General features: G+C 37.3%; 1 pseudogene; it reads right to left on the bottom strand.

The window, feature by feature from the left end:
* Nucleotides 1-1415: 1415 nt before the first annotated feature.
* Nucleotides 1416-2188, bottom strand: LOC124927882 (annotated as a pseudogene).
* Nucleotides 2189-21583: the final 19395 nt, after the last annotated feature.

A 21583-nucleotide genomic window follows, 5' to 3' on the forward strand; every position in this document is an offset into this window, starting at 1 on the left:
TAGATCCTAAAATGTATAGATCGTGACGAAATCTTGATATCAAAGAAAATATAATTTTAATAATCTTGAAACCCTAAATCCTAAACTTTAAATCCTAAAATATATCTCATTAATAAACCAAGTTCAAGCTCATGCTCAACAAAACATGCCACACCTCGGGATGAATTTGGAACAAAAGAACTAACACAATCAACAATTTTTCACTCTCCATCATAGAAAATAATTACTTGAGCAGTTGCAAACAATTGAAAATAATTAAAAAACAGTGAATAAATAGAATAATACTATATAAAATCGCGACGAAATACAAAGATCATGACGAAATACACAAGATCATGACAAACTACACCGGATTGTCACGAACTACACAAGATTGTCACGAAATAATTGTGATTAAACAACTAAAGTGACAAGTATATCAACTATAGTATCAACAATAGTATTCAGGTCACCAACAAATACATTACGAAAGAACTATAACATATTAACATACTCATTTCACGATGATTATTGTCTTCTTCAAACTAGAGAGGGAAAAGTTGGAGAGTCGTACCGATGTTGGGAGAAACCGGCTGTCTTCCCAGCGAGAGAGGGAGAAATCGCTGCTGAAAGTTGGAAAATCGTGGGGATGATAATTTAGGGAGAGAAGATGAACATAAGAAATGGAGAGGGTTTGACACCCAAAACCCAAAAAAAAGATATTAAGGACAAAAATAACCTTTTACTAACTTAAAATGTCATTTTTTACAAATATTATTAAATTTGAACTCTTACCCACCAAATTTCTCAATTAACCAATTAAATAGTTAGTGGAGAACGGGAAATTTGAGCAGATGACCCTACTGATAGGGTGAATTACCATTTGTGTGGGTCACTAATTTAAATAGCGTTGGTGATCCTCTTTTTTTTTCTGACGAAAATGTCCCTATTGCGTCACGCATCCTCAGGTTGCGTGACGCAATTTTTAATTTTTTTTTCTTCAAAAAATTTTAATTATGAAATTTTTTGGACGAAAATGCCCCAGTTGCGTCACGCAACCTCAGTTGCGTCACGCAACCTCAGTTGCGTCACGCAACCTCAGTTGCGTCACGCAACCTCAGTTGCGTCACGTAATCGCGTCAAGCAACCGCGAGACGAAAAAAAAAATTGAAAAAAAAAAAAAATTCGGTTATGTCAGGTTGCGTTACGCAAAGGTACAATTGTCATTTAAAAAAAATAAAGTCAAAACGACGATATTTAAATTAGTGACCCACAAAAATGGTAATTCACTTGAGTAAGGCTCCTCAAATTTCCCTGGAAAACTTGTTCTTGAAAGTTTGATTAATCAATAAAAAATTAAGTTATATACAAGATAAATACAATACAAGAATATAGCAAAACAGAGTTACAAAAATCTTGAGTTAAATTATATGCTGAAATCACATTACATTGCAGTTCTCTGATATTTTAGATTCGGAGATTTCCCTTTGAAGATTCTTATAAGTTCTTCGATAATTTGAGAAACCCAAAAACCAGAAATCAAAATTATCCACCGTCACAATCTCAATGTATTTCTCTTTAGGTCTTGTGATGTTCTTGTTTTCAATGGCCTCGCTTATTTTTGCCAGAGGTATCGTCACCTGCATATAATATAGTATGCGTCAGTTCAAACACGTTGAAAAGACGAGGAAACCTTGAATCAGAAAAGGGTTTGGTTAAAGAAGATCTCACCTTGTAGTGTGCTCTAACAAACTGTCCGTTTCGAGAGCATAATTTGATACATCTTTCGCTTAGGAATGCAATCTTTTCGGAAGAGATGAAGAGAAGACCCGCGATGGGACCGGTTGTTGTAGATAAATAACATTGAGAAGCAGTTACAAGCATCTCTCCTAGTCTGACTTGGAAATTTCTTTTGAATACTTTCTCCAATCCACCATTTTGAAGAATTGTAGCTCCCAAGCTCAATTTTCTCTTCACTGCTGTTGACAAGTTAAACCCCAGTCCTTTCAAACCCACTTGAGCTGCGCATCATCCAAGAAGTCATGGTTAAAGTTTGAACAGTTGAAAACAAAATTAATGCGTATTGAGAAGAAGGTTGAACACTTACTGTGTTTCCACTCAATTGCATTGATAGAACGACTAAAACCTTTCTCCAATGTGGTCAATGGGTTTCTGTAAAATTGTTGCTGAGAAAGGATATTCATGTTTAGAAGATGAATGAGACCAGTTCTTCTGCAAATGTACTTATAAGGTCAGTTGAATGGAAATAGGATTGCTGAGTCAAGATTGTAAAGGTTGTTTGGCTGAGGCGGTGGTGTGTTTTGGGTCTCTTTTTGGAAAGATTAGTGATCCCAGATTCTGCCATCATCTATTTGTTTATAATTCTCTTTAACAAGCAAGATAGACTTATTTCATCATCATTTAGCTTTATGAGCTGGAATTTATGCTTTCTGAAATGATGGGTTTTCTCTTCAAGCATGAAGCTGAATGGAAAGAAGCGTCATTGCTTACAAAAAAAGTGTCCATGCAAATATATTAGACCAATAACAAGTTTTCTTTGAGAAAAAAGAAAAGGGTAGTTCATGAATGATAAGCCTAGCAACCTTCATTGTGTGCCATTCCATGTCATTATCATATCAGATCAGATCAAAGGAAAATGCTAGACTGTAAAGATGGTTTCTTTATTTCTTTATATCTCTTTTGGCTATTCTTGTAGGGCAAAGAAATCTGGTGTTGAAGCTCGTCAACTCCCAGTCCAGATCTTCTGCTACCGATTGCCGTGTTCCCCTGTGGCGGACCAATCAGATTGTAGCATTATTATTTTAATAATAAATCAATCTGGGGAGGAGACGGAGGGAGGGAGAATCCGGAATCCGGGTTTAGGCCCGGGTTCACTCTAAACGCCGTTAACGGCAGCGCCTGTTAACGCCAGGAAATTATATAATATTCATATGATACCCAGATAAGATATCTTCGCTCAGGGCACCGTGTCAGAGGGAAGGGTGAGATGCGATGGGAGCGAAGATCTACACGCCCGTTGCCCTGACCCTCATGTAAACCCCCCATACCCACCCATGAGAAGACCGCCTGCCGTTCATGAAAATACACTTACCCGTCTATGTAAAGACCAAATTGACAGGGATTTTATATTTACGTTTATTAATTATTAATTTAATTTATTAAAAAACACATGCAGCGATATAATATTCGATTCAATAAATTCATTCAATTTTTTTTTAGGAATTTTATTTAATTTTTTATTTCATTTTTTTGGCTTGGAGACACTCAGGAGCGAAGATATATTTGCTTCAATTAATTTTAATAAAACCTCATGTAAACCCCCCAACACACCAATGAGAAGATCGTTTGCCTTCCATGTGAATACACTTACCCGTCTATGTAAAGACCAAAATGACATGGATTTTCGATTTCCGTTTATTAAATATTAATTTAATTTATTAAAAAACACATGCAACAACCGAACAAATCTTCGCTTCAATTCATTGGCTACCGTATTTTGGTTTTTTTTATTAAATGTTTTTTGCCTGGAGACTCTCATTAGCGAAGATATATTTGCTTAAATTAATTTTAATAAAACCTCATGTAAACCCCCCATACCCACCCATGAGAAGACCGCTTGCCTACCATGGAAAGACACTTACCCGTCTATGTAAAGACCAAAATGACATGGATTTTAGATTTCCGTTTATTAAATATTAATTTAATTTATTGAAGATCACATTCAACAACCGAACAAATCTTCGCTTCAATTCATTGGGTATTTTTTTTTTTATTAATTTTTTTTTGCCTGGAGACCCTCATGAGCGAAGATATATTTGCTTCAATTAATTTTAATAGAAACCTCATGTAAACCCCCCATACCCACCCATGAGAAGAACGCTTGCCTACCATGGAAAGACACTTACCCGTCTATGTAAAGACCAAAATGACATGGATTTTAGATTTCCGTTTATTAAATATTAATTCAATTAATTGAAGATGACATGCAGCAACCGAACAAATCTTCGCCTCAATTATTGGCTATTTTATTATTTGTTTTTTTTATTTCCGTTTATTAATAAATGTTAATTCAATTAATTTAAAATGACATGCAGCGATATAATATTCGCTAGAATTAATTCATTCATATTATTTATTTTTTTTATTTAAATTTTTTTGCTGGTAGAGAATATTTGTTCGCCTAGACCATTTTCCATGTAAAATGGATTGAATAATCGCTTCTCGAGAGAACACTTATTCGCCCCTGGTTCCTGTGTCATGTGACATGGAATGAATAGTCGCTTTTCGAAAGAATACATATTCGCCCCAGTTACCTGAATATATATACCCCCTAATATGATTATTTTATAATCATTTCCGCCCGATTCATCTCTCTCTCTTCCTGCCTCCTTTCACGGCGATTCGCAACCGGCTCCCCGTCGACCAAACCAGAATCAACATCTTCACGACTTCACAATGGTACGTATTCCTGAATAGTAACTTTTCATATTTAGGATTATGGAACTACTAAACTAGATTCTGTTATGTGATGTTGTTGTCTCGTTAATCTTTAGGAAACCCTACTCTCAAAATGTCATCTTCAATGTAAATCCATCGTATTTAGGAAAACTTACCTAGTGTTAGGTTTTGGGATATTATTTCCATGAAACCCTAGTACATAGTAACAAAGATCGTTTTTTTTTTTCATGCACGTGCAGGCAACCGCCACAGCATCCGTCCAAAACTTTGGCAAAGACTGAATTTTATGCCCAAATCAATTAACAAGTGAAGAGATAGTACTATTCTTGACATTTCTCCCTTTTTTTCCATATTGTTTAAGTTTTCATCATGTTTATCTGAAATATTTATGATTGTTCTTAAACAGCACTTGATGCAACAATATGCTAATACATGTGGTGCCACGGTGATAATGAGGTGGCGAGACGATGTGACCCACGTCATAGCATCCACCGATTCTAATGGTGGATGCGGTCGCACTATCAAAGTATTGAAGGGAATATTGAACGGGAGTTGGGTCCTTACCATTGATTGTGAGACTCTGTTATTATTAACCCTTTACTGTTAACTCAATATTCATTTTCACATATATGAAACTAAAAACACCTTTTGTTTCTGTACAGGGATAAAATCATCAATCAGATTTAACTGTTACGTGGACGAGGAACCATACGAGGTGCAACGAGATAATCATGGGACTGTGGGCGGTCCAAGAGCTGGCAGAACGCGGTATTTGAACAATGTAAGTTTTGTCTTATTCCTACTCCTCCTCCATATGATATTCAATTCTCGATGATTACTAAAAATGTTTTGTATTTTCTTTCAGCTGCCGAAACTGTTCGACAGTTACACCTTCATATTTGCAGGGGAATTCATCCCGGCTTACAAACTGGATCTTATGGGGTTTGTAATTGCTGGAGGAGGTACAACTAAAGAAATGGATAATCCATTTGTCGAGCCCGAGGACGACAAAACTATAGTTGTATACGACAAGTCTCGGCACGATGTGAATGAACTTGTTTGGGTATTTGAGGCAGAGAATCATTTGAAGACATATTTGGATGTGTTTGGTGTTCCTCACACAAGCTTGCTAGAATCCATTGCTGCTTGTGATTTGCAGCCTTTGTTGTTGTAATAGACATGTGTTGGTTGAATTTGTTACTGAATATTTGAATATTTTGCATTCTTGAATTTGTTACTTTTTTGTTCTTCGAATTGTGTTTTCTTAAAACACCAGCCTTATATATAACTAAATCTTGAAACATGAAGAAATAATGTATAACTTGAAGTATAAATTTTTATTCATTTATTAATACATAGCAATCTATCGCCCCTAATGTGATAACTAATTAATATATTTTAAAACAACTGTCAAAATAATCTTTCTAAAACAATTGTCAAAATAATAATGTGAATAAATCTTCGCTTACTGATTGATTGATTGATTTATTAATATTAATTCATAATTATTTTAGTCATTTAATTATTAAAATGAAATAATTTTTTTAACAAGTCACCTCACCGCCACCTAACACCTGCCACCTTTTCATTAAATGTTGCATGCAGCAAGCCATGCTGCTAAGCTAGACAAAGTTTGTACTGTTCTCTCTCTCACCTGTACGACCATTTCTTCGCCGGAGTGATACTCCATTGTCTACCATCGACCTCTCCTTCGCCGGAGACTGCATTATAATATCAATCCATCTTCCTAAATTAGAAAATGGTATGTTTTTGAATGTCATGTATACCTTCTTTACTTTTCATCCCAACCTTTTTTATGTTTTTCGAATACTCGACATGAAATGTTCTGTTCTGGTTGATTATCAGGAAGGAACACATATGAGCGAGAATGATATGAACGAGAATGATATTATTGATTTAAGGTAACATGGTTTAACTTCTCTAATTTTTTTCGTTCATATGTAAGCGAAGATCTCTTCACTAATAGCTTTTTTGATACTAAGTTTTGAAGCGAAACTATATTCGGCTAATATTACAATGTTACAAATGTTGAAGTGAAGCTCTATTCGCTTATATTCTTTTCATTTTACAATAATCTACAAGTTCTGGTTAGTTGAACCTTTGTTTTCCACGTGTTCAAATTGAACAGCGAATCTGCTACTTGTCGTCGTCAATTGAATTTCGATGGAAACGGCCAACCTTTGGAGGACATCGAAGCCAACTTAATTCCACTTTTAGGTAGGGAATTTGAGAGTGAAGAAGAAGGCTACGTATTCTACTTAGCATACGCTAAACTAATAGGATTTGGTATAAGGCGCAGTTCAAAACATGTAGACAACGAGGGTAAAATACTGGATAGAGTTTTTTGTTGTAGTGCACAGGGTGAACGGGGAAAGGACAAACGTGATGTCTATGTGAAACGTAGACGTTCTGTGACTAGGTTCTGTTGTGAGGCGAAATTGAGGATAAAGAGGGCAGACAATGGAAAGTTCCAAGTGGTCAATTTTATTAGTGATCATAGTCATCCTCTTGCAAGTCCAAAGAAAACTCACCTGTATAGATGCCATAGGAATATTTCTGCAGTTGCAGGCTTACATATCGAGATGGCCACTAACGTGGGAATTCCTCCTAAGTCATCACATGCTCTAATGTCTAAACAAATCGGTGGAAGGGAGAATCTAGGTTTTCTTCCTGAGGATTACAAAAATTACCTGCGCACGAAAAGAACCAGAGAGTGTAATTTTGGGGAAACAGGGGGTGTATTAGAGTATTTGCAGAAAAAACAATCCAATGATCCTGGTTTTTATAATGCTTTTCAACTTGATGCGGACGATTTGATAACGAATATTTTTTGGTGTGATTCCAACATGCGGTCCGATTATTCATACTTCGGAGACGTGTTCAGTTTTGACACCACATACAAGAAGAATAATGAAGGTCGTCCAGTTGCGCTTTTTGTAGGTGTCAATCATCACAAACAATCAATTATTTTTGGAGCAGCTCTATTATACGATGAAACTGCGATGACTTTTGATTGGTTGTTTGAGACTTTCACCAAAGCTATGCGTGGGAAAAAACCAAAAACCATTCTTACAGATCAAGACGCGGCCATGGCTAAGGCCTTGGCGTCTACATGGCCCGAAATAAATCATCGTCTCTGTATTTGGCACATATTTCAAAATGCAGCCATACATCTTAGCTCGGTGTTCCATAATTTCAGAGATTTTTCTAAGGATTTTTCTTCGTGTATATATGATTTTGAAGAAGAGATAGAGTTTGTTGAAGCTTGGAATCAAATGTTGACAAACTACGGGCTTGAAAACAACGACTGGTTGAAACGCCTGTTTAGCATCAGGCGAAAGTGGGCATTAGTGTATGGACGACACATGTTTTGTGCTGATATGACGACAACACAGAGAAGTGAGAGTATGAACAGTTTGTTGAAAAGATACTGCTCCTACAAACACAAGTTTTTAGAATTTTTCACACACTTTGAAAGACTAATCGATGAAAGAAGATATGATGTGTTGAAGGCTAATTTCAAATCAATTACCAGCCAACCAAGTCTTAACTATCCAGTTTTGATCTTAAAGGATGCCTGCAAAGTTTACACCCCAGAGGTCTTTAAGTGCTTTGAACAACAATGGTTTATGTCGCATGATTGTGGTGTAGAAATGTTAGAGGATGTCGACACACACAGAAAATACAAGGTAACACCCCACACTAGGAGATGCTCTCATACAGTTACAGTTCATAAGAATGACGATAAGAATATCGAGTGTAGCTGCTGTAAATTTGAATTTGGAGGGATTTTATGTGCTCACATCCTAAAGATTTTCACAATGATTGACGTGTTGAAGATTCCTCCGGCGTTGATATTGAAGAGGTGGACAAGAACAGCCAAAGATGGAATATTTGGAACTGATCCAATCGTGGACAGTACTAATGTTGATCCGAGTGAGCTTCATAACATAAGATACAGAGATTTGTGTGGGTTGTCCATGCATTTATTTACCAAGGCAGCCGAAAGAGATGACACTTACAATCATGTCAAAGAAATCATGCTGAGCCAGTGCACGTTTGTGGATAAAAAATTACAGGAGAGTATAAATATGCAAACTCCACCAACCGGTGTATCACGTTCTGCCGAGGGTGCCCCTGTTCAAGCAAAAGTAATGAAAACTAAGAAGCCAACAAGGTCTGGTAAGAGAAGGAAAGGTGGACTAGAGAAGAACTCCAGAAAAAGAAAATCAACAAGAATAACTAGCCAATCACAGATTCCGGTATGAATATGCTGACTTAACTTCCTTACTAAGAATTGGGTTATTCTTATTAATTTATTAACATACTTTTCAATAATTTCATATACCTTTCCAGCCATCAAATGCAATTCCAACGACCACTCCACAGTTCTCAACTCCTCAACAATGGGACGAAAGTTTCAGCATGGACGCCAATACTCCGTTCACTGTTCTTTTGTCATCTCAACTATCGAATTCCAGTTTCATGTGAAATCTGATATGTATATAGTATTGTATGTATGTTGGATTTGAAACCAAGAAGAAGGTCGAATGTATGCATGCGTAGTTGTATGCAATACCAAATGAATGACCACACTAATTCATTTCTAAAAAAATTAAAACAACTAAATCAATCGAATATTTATTCGCCCCCAGTCGACTACTCTTAAGTATCCTATTAGTTACAAATTGACAATATGAAACACATATGTGGGGCGAATATGTATTCGTTTCAACATCAACAAGTATCTGGGGCGAATATGTATTCTCCTCATATTTCTTTCATGAAATTGATATTTATGTGGAATTTGGTATTTACATGTCATGGTAAGTGTAATGACATGACAAGTCATCCCGCTTCTCATGGTTGGGTTGAGGGTTTTACATGACCAATTATTTGAGAAGACTATATATTCGCTTCAAAGAAAATCAGTATTTTAGGCGAATATTTATTCTCTTCATATTTCTTTCATGAAATTCGAGTCTTCACATATGAATTTCATAAAAGTTTATTAATTGAAGAAAAAGGATTTGAAGCGAATATTTATGCGCCTCAGGTTTCTTTCACTTAATTTATTCATTTAACACATAAATGAACAAGTATTTGAAAATCAAATGTCATAAAAACCAATCTGCATGTATACATGTTCATTATTGTCAAGATGTGAAGTAACATTTTTTTAGAATTTAAATTACACAACATATTCTTTAATGTAACAATAAATCATTAAAATTATATGAATAGTTTAATTACCCCATCTACATTATTGTACTCATGTCAACTAAAATTCTTTGTAAAATTTAATTACACAATATGTATACATTTCCTAATTCATGTACTTATCCATTTACGGCAGGAATTGTAGACCTTTCTCCTGGAATTGTTGAGCTTCGAGCCAATGACACGCCAACAATATTCCATCCTCAATGTCTTTATTTCGTTCCTTACATTTCTTTTAACGCCAAAGCCAGTTTTCCAACTCTTAACCTCACCTTCATACGTCTCCATGTGTCTCATGCAAAAAATGCCGTAGTCCGTGTAATTCTTGTAATCCTGCCATGGCAATTTCAAACATATCTTTTCCAAACCGCCATACTTTTCAGCAAGAGCGGGGTCTACGTCGTTCATATATTGTTGAATGTAGTCATCCTGATACATCATTACAAACAACATGATGTAATGTATTTTAGTGCTACTAGAATTCCCAAATTTAACTATTTGAAATTTTAATTGTAGTCATACCAAGATTTTTGCATTCTTATATCTTGTTTCGAAGGGCGATTGCATAGGTGACTGCCTGTTGTCAATTACTTGAAATTGCCTTTGTATGAAGTTATAGCAAACCAAGTAGAAATGTCTGTCATCAATGATTGGAAAAAACAACTGTGGATAGAATTACAAAAAATTAGATTTGAACTGAGTTGTACATGCTATTATAAGGTCCCACAGCCAGAGATGTACTTACGAGGTCCACTTCATAGAGGTCCCTTTTCGAAATTTGGAAAGCCCGACCTTCTCGACAGAACCTTTCATTGAATTTGTCTCGGTTAGTTATCCCACCTTCACGAAAAATCTGTTTACAGCAGTCTTTAGTCTCACAAGAATAACATAATTGATAAATAACAGTGCTAGTACAACTTACGGTGAGCACGGTTGTGTAGAAAATTTTCTTGTAACGACGTTCAACATTTTTCCTAGAAAGGTCGTGCAACATGTATGACCAAACGTCAATAATCATACTGTCTACCCAGGTTTGATCAGCCATTGTAAGCATGTCCTCGCGCGTCACGTGTAAACATAGGTTGTCCGCAATAAATAACATTTCACTGCATGATAACAGAAAAACATGTTTCAGAATGGTGTACAAATTATATTTTTTATGAATAATTAAGTATGTCCAGGAAACATTATCTTGGATCAAGTCCTGTAGCAAATATGAAACCCACAAAAATCTTCTGAATGTTTGTCATTTTTTTTACATCCCTAAACATTTTATTGAAATATGGGGTTTTCAAAGCTGGAGGCAATTCCAATGCTTGAAGCCAGTCTTTCATTTGCATGTGTGGACGAGAAGAGTCAGTTTGAAGTGGCGGTAGTAGACTGGAGATGCCTTCTTCCGGTTCATTCTTTACTATCGCCAAAGAAGAGTCAGTTTGAAGTGGCAGTGGTAGTCTGGAGATGCATTCTTCCGGTTCCTTTTTTACTATCGCCAAAGAAGGGGAGTTGTTGTTGGTTTCGGATTTGATGACATCTGTTAACCAATCCGTTTTCAAATTTCGGGGGACTTTTCTGCAGACACTTAAGGCCTTTGACGGTCCTACTTCCTCTATTTTTTGGATAATTTGGGTAGGAGGGGTTGGGGTTGGGGTTGTAGCAATGGGGTTGGCTATTGGTGTGGGTTGTGCAATTGGAGGGGTTGGGGTTGTGGTTGGAGCAATGGGGTTGGCTTTGGGTTTGGGGTGTGCAGTTGTAGGGGTTGGGGTTGGGGTTGGAGCAATGGGGTTGGCTATGGGCTTGGGGTGTGCAGTTGTAGGGTTTGGGGTTGGGGTTGTAGCAATGGGGTTGGCTATGGGTTTGGGGTGTGCAGTTGGAGGGGTTGGGGTTGGGGTTGGAGGAATGGGGTTGGCTTTGGGTTTGGGTTGTGCAATAGGAGGGGTTGGGATTGGGGTTGGAGCAATGGGGTTGGCTTTGGGTTTGGGTTGTGCAATTGGAGGGGTGTTGCATTTTGCTTGTGTGTTGGCTTTGCTGTTTTTTAAGGTGTTGGTAGGAAGGGTGCTGTTGTTGGCTAGGGCTGTTGTAGTGGTGTTGGCTTTGTTTTTTTTTTTTGGGTGTTTGGAGAAAGGCTGCTCTTGTTGGTTTGGTCTGTTGTAGTGGTGTTGGATGGGGTGTTGGTTTCGGTGGTGGGGGTGAATGTGTTCTTGTTGGATGGGGTCGTTGGATTGGTGTTAGCAGGGTTGTTGGTAGGAAGGGTGTTGCCTTTCGCTTGGGTGGTGGCTTCTGTGTTGGGGTTAATGCCACTTCCTCTGGGCTGCTGCTTTTTTTTTGGTCCAGGCTCCGCTGTAAGCCTTCCCTCAGGATTGCATTGGAGTTTAGTACCGTGGCCAATGGCTCAAATGCAGACTGTACAAGTTCCATGGAGTTTATCTGGTGCATCTCATTCAGATATTTAGCCCCTTGTGTCAATTCTTCTGCAGCGGCCGCAACCTTCCTCAAACATGATGCCAGGTTTTGTGTAATTGGAGCATGCTCAGTTGGATGGTCATCTCCAGATTGTGGTGGTGTTGGCTGCACATTTTGTTGAATCGGTGGTTGCTCATTCGGAATGGCTATGCGAGCAACCACCCTACCATGTCCAAACCCCCCCTGTGCAGCCTCATACTGAACCCTTTCGTACATCTTCTTCTCGTCCCAGCATCCTAAAATAGGAAAACTCCTTGAGATCTGACTGTTTACCTTGAACTCAACCACACGGTCCAAGTAGCACAACTGATACATTAGCATGAACAAATATATGTTACGTTCAAACTCATCAAAAAATTATGAATGTACAACCTCCAGCAAATAGATTTCTACACTAACCAAAAGAAAGGTTAATGGTCCATGGAAATAGGATGTCTTCTTTGCTTTCCACTTATAAACACTGTCGACTAGCCCGTCTAACGTGAACTTGCACCAGTTGTAGTCTTTGATTTTAGATACATCCTGGAGTGATTTCAGTACTTTGAATCTGAAAATAAAAAAGTAGTGACTGAAGCCATTTAAAATGATATTGAAGTTCTAAATGAGATCACAGAATTAATGTTAGGTTCTTTGGGTTTACCTGCACTGTGGATTTTGGGATGTCCACAAAAAGCTGGATACAACAAACACCACGAAGTCCATCTTGAAGTTACTGTCTCCTTCTGTGTTCTGTAGAATTTTGTCAGGCATTTGGTAGGTTGAAGGACCTCCACTGTTCTCGAATCCCCATCTCCTTCTCCACGCCGTGAGATTGTCCTTGTACACCTTGTCGTCCGTGTGATTTCCTAAACACTCTGCCACTACTAATTCCCCTCTGGGTATGTTCAATACACATTGAACATCCTCTTCATCAATCTGCATCTCCTCTCCACTGTGTAGGACGATGCTCCTCCTTCTGGGATTGAATAGACTCACAATGCACCGTGAGAATTGAAGTGGGCATTTTGATATGCCAAGTGACAGAAGGGAACCAAATCCTATGTCCCTCACAGCCTGCTTCTGTTCTTCAGATAACCTGTTAATCAGGTGATGAAGTAACGATGGAGAGGTTCTGCTCTTGAAATCAACATCAGGGTCACGAGTCCTTCTTCTTTTCTTCTTAACCTGGTTCTCACTAAGTGCTTCATTCGCCGCGTTGGCCAGAATATCCAGTGGTGTCGTGGACGTGCTTGATGCATCGGGTTTTCTTTTCCTTTGTTGAACACTACATTATCATTAGCAAATTGGATTACTTCCCTAATCCAAATATAGTCAAATTTGTACAATTGTAACATTAGCGTAATTACCTTAGTGTGTTCACTTCCGTCGTGGATTCAGTATATGGAACTATTTGCATATCGGAATCCTGATTCTGAGATGTTATAGTCACATTTAGATTCGAACGAACTAAACTAAGAAAACGAAATAGACACAAGCATGCAACCGTAAACACTTATTACCATTTTCGCTGGAGCGGAAGATACTAACCGGAAGAGAAATGGATTCGTAGTCGAAATGTCGGAGACGACAGCGCTAGGTCAGATGGTAGAATAACCTAGGTGTATGACGGCCAGATTCGGGCTTCAGATGTTTTACTTTGTAAAGTGCACTGTTAGTGTGAATGTATTTTCATGAGGCCGTATCAGTTTTCACAAACATGAATAAGGAGTTTCTCATGAACTTCGTATGAGTCGAAGCGATATTCGCTCTTGTAATGTGAAAAGTAATTCTGCATTATGAAAAGTAACATACTACAATAGTCGAGGATGTATTCGTGCAGAACTCCGCAATGTACGAATATATCTTCGCTTAGGACATGTCTTTCTCGTTTCACATTATTTGAAAAAAAATTCCCACAATGTGAACAACTATTTGCTTCTCAATGCTGAAGAAGCGAACAAATCTTCGATCTGCCAATCTAACAGATCGTATCCAATCTAAAGGAATGACATTTGATTCGATGGTAGCGGTTGAATTGACTGGCCGTCGTCACAAAGCCTGAGACTTTGTGACAGTTGACTTGACAGGTGGAAAATTTTTTGGCGCTTCATTGTATTAATTTCATTTTTAATTGAGCTGTGAATTAAATTAAATTTATTTTTTTTCAAATATAAATAACAATATATATATTTTACTTTTACACTGATGTAATAAATATAATGTTTGTTATGTATGAATAATTTAATATTTCATATAATGTTAATTATATTAAATGTAATTTTTTGATTTATGACCGTAGTATTCAGCATTTATTTCTATAAATTTTTGGTTTCGATAATAAGTGTACCAAGATCAAACAGCACCTAAACTTTTTAATTAACAATATATAAATTATGAATGATGTTTCCTGTCTAAAAGACTGAAGACTGGTCCGATTCGATGTGTAATGATTACTTTAAGATATGATATACCGTACGAAAATATTTCAGTAATGAATTATAAATAAAAATTAAATGTGATTAACGGGATAGAAATTGAAAAATGGTTTGTAGCGAAGATTTATTCGCGGCGTGTATTTTCCTCCCACATTCATTCATAATTTTGGTCTTCACATACAAGCGTTGGTGTACTTACATCAGGTGTACAGGGTCTTCTCATGTGGGCCATCAGTCCGTCGTTAACGTTTATTCGTAATAGAGGTAGAATCTCATCTACATGATAGACACTAAAAGGGACAGGGTCATCGTTGATCAGACTTAAGTATCGCTCCAGCTATTGCTGCGATAAAACAAGCATGTCTGGGTCCATCTCTACATCCATCTTATGAGTTTTACACTAAATGACTGAAGGAAAGACACCGGTAGATAGAGATTTGGGAAGGAAAGGGTCAAAACAGAGAGAGAGGTGAGAGTGAGAGTGGAGTGTGAGAGTGAGAGTGAGAGTGAGGGTATGAGAGTGATGATGTTGATACAGTAGTAGTTGAAGTAATAAATGAGTTTTCATTCTTGAATTGACATCAATACATAACTCGGGTAGGGGCATTACATAGTGCGAAGATATCTTCGTATTGTAATTTTTAGTTCATGTAGTTACGAAGATATATTCGTCTAGGAATTTGCAAACATATATTGAAGAAGATATCTTCGTCTTTTAATTTCAAAATATGGATTACACCAAAAAAGAACATAAGAAGATATCTTCGTTTAGGAATTTGAAAATTTTTAGTTAAGAGGATATCTTCGTTTAGGAATTTGCAAACATATATTGAAGAAGATATCTTCGTCTCTTATTTTCAAAATATGGATTACACCAAAAACAAACATAAGAAGATATCTTCGTTTAGGAATTCGAAAATATATAGTTAGGAATAGGGGCACAAGATGGCATAAGAATATATCTTCGTTTGTGGTTTTAGAAATATGGGCACAAGAAGACATAAGAATATATCTTCGTTTATAAACTTCAAAACTAGAAGTTAAGAATATATCTTCGTTTAAGAATTTTAAAACATACACTTACAAAATTAACCTCGTTTGTGATTTTAAAAGTATGGGTACAAGAAAACATATCAAACATCAATACATTATAAGTTATAATTACATATCAAACATCCATACATTAAAAATATCTCAATTGACCTGTGTAAACATAAGAATTACTGTACAAGTATAATTCCGTATAACACATACAAATCTCTAATATCTTGATCTAATTGCAGCCTTTAACTTAAACCTATTGACATTGTGCTCCGACATAAGAATTCTGTATAAATATTTTATTCTCAATGTACTCAAAGCTTCTTCGGCCTTCAAAAGAACAAGAGAAAGTATAAGAACATTTCAAATTGTTAAATGTCAGAGAATAACATATGGTATAACACTTACATTATTATCGTTGATGTCAATAGACCAATCCTTCGTCACTCCTCTATATGTTTCCATATGTCTCATTAAATATACCCCACTGTCTTTCTTGTTGGTTTGGTCTTGCCAAGGCAGCTTTGGGGCAAAGATCCTGTATTTCTTAACCTTTTCCGCCATTCTTTGTATGCCTTGCCTTTCCAAGAAAGTCGAAAAACCTTCTAGTTGTCTACTCAACTGTACATACTTCTCGAAAATTTTCATTCGAGGCGGACGACCGGAGTTGTCTAGTACAGTGATGTTGGAATTTTTGATATTCACACACGCAAGAAAGAAATGTTGGTAAATGACGACAGGTAGGAGTATCTGCAAAAATAACATAAACATTTATTATTTTATGGCATTCTCGTTACTTGGAATTGAGGGATATGTACATACCAGGTCAGCAAAGATGAGGTCTTCTTTTGTGACATGGTAGTTTCTCATGTCTTCTTCAAGGGCTTGGCAAAATAAGAGAATATCATGCTGCAGACTAACCTGCAAAATAAGGGCGGAGACTCAAAGTCATGAACATTGAAGGATACATAGAACAAAACAAGAGAAGCACTTACATGTGAAATTGATGAAAAACAAATTATTCGTGGTTCATGCCTTGGCAACCTACGGCATTTGGAGTGCACAATTATGGACCAAGCGTCCAACACTTCGCTTGCAATTTCTTCACCCATTTTCATTGTACGAAATAGCTGACGGGTGATATTGCCCGGTGCACCTTCGTACAGAACGTCACTGCAAAATAGATTCAGTTAGAAGACCATAACTAACTAATTTCATATTTCAAATTTCTAAAAGCATGCTAAGTAACTTACGATGGAGGCAGGTCTTGATCAAACACAAAATCGGCGAATCTCTGTTCCTTGTTGGTTATTTTGTGGTCCAACATATCCGCCACCTCTTTCATGTAAGGGGATCGAAGGTGCACAGGAATTTTCGAGATCTTCCTCTTAGGATATTCTCTAATGTTGATGCGTCCCCCCCCATCATCTTCATCTTCATCTTCAGAAGATTCAACGGCCTTAGAAGCCTCAACCGGTTCCTTGCCTTCACCGTGATCATTTGGTGCAACAGACTGAGCTTGGGGTTCTGTAACATGTTCCTTCCCTTCACCCTGCTCATTTGGTTCAACATGCTGAGCTTTGGGTTCCTCAACCTGCTCCTTCCCTTCACCCTGATCATCGTCTTCAACAGTGGGTGTCTGCACTTTCTCTACCTCATCCGGTTCCTTCCCTTCACCATGATGATCAGTTGGTTCAACAATGGGTGAGTCATCTTTGTTGGGCAGAACTGCATCCTCAGGTTCGTCTTGTTGAGCAGGGGGGGACTGGGCTTCAATGTGCTCAAATGCAGCGTCTACATCTGCCTGTTCAACAGGTAGTGATTGATATTCAATGTCCTGACCTACCTCCTCAATATCTTTAGGATGAACAGGGAGTGACTGAGCTTCATTGGGCAGAACGGCATCATCGAGATCATTCAGTTCAACGTGTGCTGGTGGATTGTCTGCATTGTCCTCCACGGCAGTCTCACATGTGTAATCAACCCGGGGACTATTGATTTTCAAGCCCGCACACTGTAAAGTGTCCCCAAGTGCCTCCCTTGGAGGATCTTCCACACCTACAAGAACCTCACCATCGTTCACCAACTTCACGTGTTTCATGAACCCTTCAGACTCTCTGAGGTTCAGGAACCCGGCCTCAAAAAAGGGCTTCGGATCGATGTTGCGTTTCTCCAACTCCCCTGATAGGTAATTCAGCTGTTGGGCTGTATCTTTAAAAGTTTGCAGGATTTTGGATGTCAACATCTGTACATTATGAAAAACATATTTCATTAATCTTGAAAAGAGGATAATAAAGAACAATGGGAGTCAATTTATTGTTTCCACATACCTCATTATCGTCTTCTTTTACTTCAACCGAGTCAACTGGATTCTCGGGTTGTTTAACTGCTAGGCGCGCCCTTGCCCTGCCCAGCCCAAAACCACCGGCACAAACTTCTAAGTTGGTGAACTCTAAAACGGTTACGTCATCCCAACAGGAGATTATTGGAAATTTTCTTTCATAGGGGATACGTTTGCCTTCCACAAAAACACCATCTAGGTAGCAAATTTGGAGTAAAGGAATGGGAAACATGTTAGAAAATATTACATATCTATAAATTATATATAAGAGAGGCAACAATACTTACCGATAAAAGGGTTATAGGTCCATCGAAATATGGATTTTTATCTTTACTTGCTTTTTCTTTCCAACTTCTTACACTGTCAAGCAATCGTTGTAGTGTGAAGTGGTACCAGTTCAGTTCCTTTATGTTATCAACATCCATTAAGGATTTGAGAATTTTGAACCTGAAATGAAAAAAATACATGTGTTAGTATTCACAAATACAATTAGATATATAATAGGTTTGAATACATGTTTACCTTGCACGTGAATTTTGAACTGGACATAAAAAACTTGAGACAACAAAGACAACGAAGTCGATTTTGAAATCGTTGTCTGCACTTGTGTAACTTAATATCTTGGGGATCATAGAAAGTGTTTCGGGAGGTTTTGAGTCTTCCCCGGTCCATCTAGTCTTCCAATCCCTCAAGAAGTTAAAATAATTAGGGTCCTTAGTCTTGTCCCCCCCAACGGACTCGACTACGTTCATTGCCCCTCTAGGGAGGTTCATCACGAGCTGTACCAGATCTTCATCAATAAGGATCTCATCACCGTTGGCCAATACCAGAGAACTCTTATCCGGGTCAAAACATTGGATTACGTGTCTGGAAAAATGCGCCAGGCACTTGGAGACGCCCATTGTAAGAAGAGAACCAAACCCGATTTCCTTCACGGCTTCCCTCTGTTCTACGCTCAATTTAGGAATCAGTTGAGCGAGGCCATGAGGTGATGATCTTGTTAGAAATGTCAGTTTACGTTTCTTCATGGTTTTGGTTTTTTGGGGAGATGGTGGTAACTCTTCATCGAATGGGGTAGTACACGGAGAAATATTAGTGGTTTCTGGGGGTGGTTCTGGTAAATCTTCATCGACTGTTGTCGTGGAGGTAGGAATAACATTGGGTTTTTTTTAGGGGGAAAAGGTGGTGGTAAAATCTCATCAAAATGGGAAGTACCTGCAGCAACATCAGTAGCTTCGACAGCAACTGTGGAAACTGATTCAGTAGTCGATGACGACTTAGTATTCGTCTTCGGATTTCTCTTCCTCTTCCTTTCATATGTAAAGTTATTAAACCTCGAAGTCATTATTTTTGGTGGGATAGCATAAATCAGTATTCAACGAAATAAATTGAATAAACATGTGTAAAATTAGTATAAACACAATAAGATTAACATACCTCTCTGGTTTATTGCTGGGATTGACGTTGGATGCAGGAGTTGGGGCAGTTTCGTTTTCGTTTATGCTCCTACAGACTTCCAACACGACCTCTTGGGAGTCGATGGTATCCACTTCCATGTTGTTGCCTTGGTTCCCTGACATCTTCAGAAGAAATCCTTGTAGAATAAAAGAAATATCTAGGGTTTCGACGTTGATTGTTTGGATTATCGCCGGGAGATAGAGAGAGAAGAATATGAACAGTTGCTTATGAAAATGAAAATGATGGAGAGTGGGATTGTAGCGGGAAATTGAAATTATATCAACTAGTAATGGAAGCGAATAAATATTCGTTCGATATCGTAACTTCTTAAAAAAATTCAAAAATAAAATTGAAAATAAAAACTGTTATTCGAAGCGAAGATTTATTCGCGGGATGTAAATGCACGGGTAAGTGAATTTACATGACAGGCAAGTTGGCTTCTCATGGGAGGGGAGGGTGTTTTACATGAACGTCAGGCTAAAAATAATTGAAAAGAAGAAATCTTCGCTTTCAATCGTTTCCTCGAAAAACAAAATTAAAGCGAATATTTGGTCGTTTACTGCATGTCATTTTAAATTAATTGAATTTACATTTATTAATAAACGGAAATTTAAAATTAACAAAAAAAAATAGCCAATGAATTGAAGCGAAGATTTGTTCGGTTGATGCATGTGATTTTTAATAAATTAATTTAATATTTCATAAACGGAAATATAAAATCCATGTCATTTTGGTCTTGACATAGACGGGTAAGTGTCTTTCCATGGCAGGCAGGCGGTCTTCTCATGGGTGGGTTGGGGGGTTGACATGATGTTTTTATTAAAATTAATTGAAGCAAATATATCTTCGCTCCTGAGGGTCTCCAAGCCGAAAAAATGAAATAAAAAATTAAATAAAATTACTAGAAAAAAAATGAATGAATTACTTGAAGCGAATATTATATCGCTGCATGTGTTTTTTAATAAATTAAATTAATATTTAATAAACGGAAATATAAAATCCCTATCAATTTGCTCTTTACATAGACGTGTAATTGTATTTTCATGGAAGACAAGCGGTCTTCTCATGGGTGGGTATTGGGGGTTTACATGAGGTTATTATTAAAATTAATTGAAGCAAATATATCTTCGCTCCCGAGTGTCTGAAGGCCAAAAAAATTGAATGAAAAAAAAATGAATGAATTAATTGAAGCGAATATTATATCGCTGCATGTGTTTTTTAATAAATTAAATTAATATTTAATAAACGTAAATATAAAATCCCATTCATTTTGGTCTTTACATAGACGTGTAAGTGTATTTTCATGAACGGCAAGCGGTCTTCTCATGGGTGGGTATGGGGGGTTTACATGAGGGTCATGGCAACGGGCGTGTAGATCTTCGCTCCCATCGCATCTCACCCTTCACTCTGACACGGTGCCCTGAGCGAAGATATCTTATCTGGGTATCATATGAATATTATATAATTTCCTGGCGTTAACAGGCGTTGCCGTTAACGGCGTCTGGTGTGAACCCGGGCCTAAACCCGGATTCCGGATTCTCCCTCCCTCCGTCTCCTCTCCAGATTGATTTATTATTAAAATAATAATGCTGCAATCTGATTGGTCCGCCACAGGGGAACACGGCAATCGGTAGCAGAAGATCTGGATTGGTCAACTCCACAGGGGAAGCCAGACAATGCCACATGATGACCCATGTTAGTCGGCTTATATTTTTATGTAACTATCTGCCTGAAAATAAAAAAAAACATCATTTTATAAAAAAAAAACAACAATCATTTTGAAGTAGAATTTTAAGATCTGGATAGGAAGAAAAAGAGTTTTGATAAATCTAAGTTCATGAAATAACAAATTGCAATCCAATTGATTACATACCTTTAGAGGATCAGCAGCGCACAAGACCTCTGCCATCTTATTTTGTGAAATCAATATTCCACATCAGCAGAAAGTGGGCACACACTGTACTTGGCCAAAACACTCCAATGCTTCCGCACGCCCTCTTATCTAAATAATAAATTTTATTTATACTATTTTAAATAAATAACTAATTTATAATATAGGATTATTATAATTAATATTCATATATTATAGGAAAATTTGAGATTTTAAACTAAGTTAATATAATTAATAAAAATATATATTAATTTATTTAAAATATATATTTATTAATTA

The sequence above is a fragment of the Impatiens glandulifera genome, chromosome 2 (genome assembly GCF_907164915.1).
Source record: "Impatiens glandulifera chromosome 2, dImpGla2.1, whole genome shotgun sequence".
In the NCBI taxonomy this organism is placed as follows: domain Eukaryota; kingdom Viridiplantae; phylum Streptophyta; class Magnoliopsida; order Ericales; family Balsaminaceae; genus Impatiens; species Impatiens glandulifera.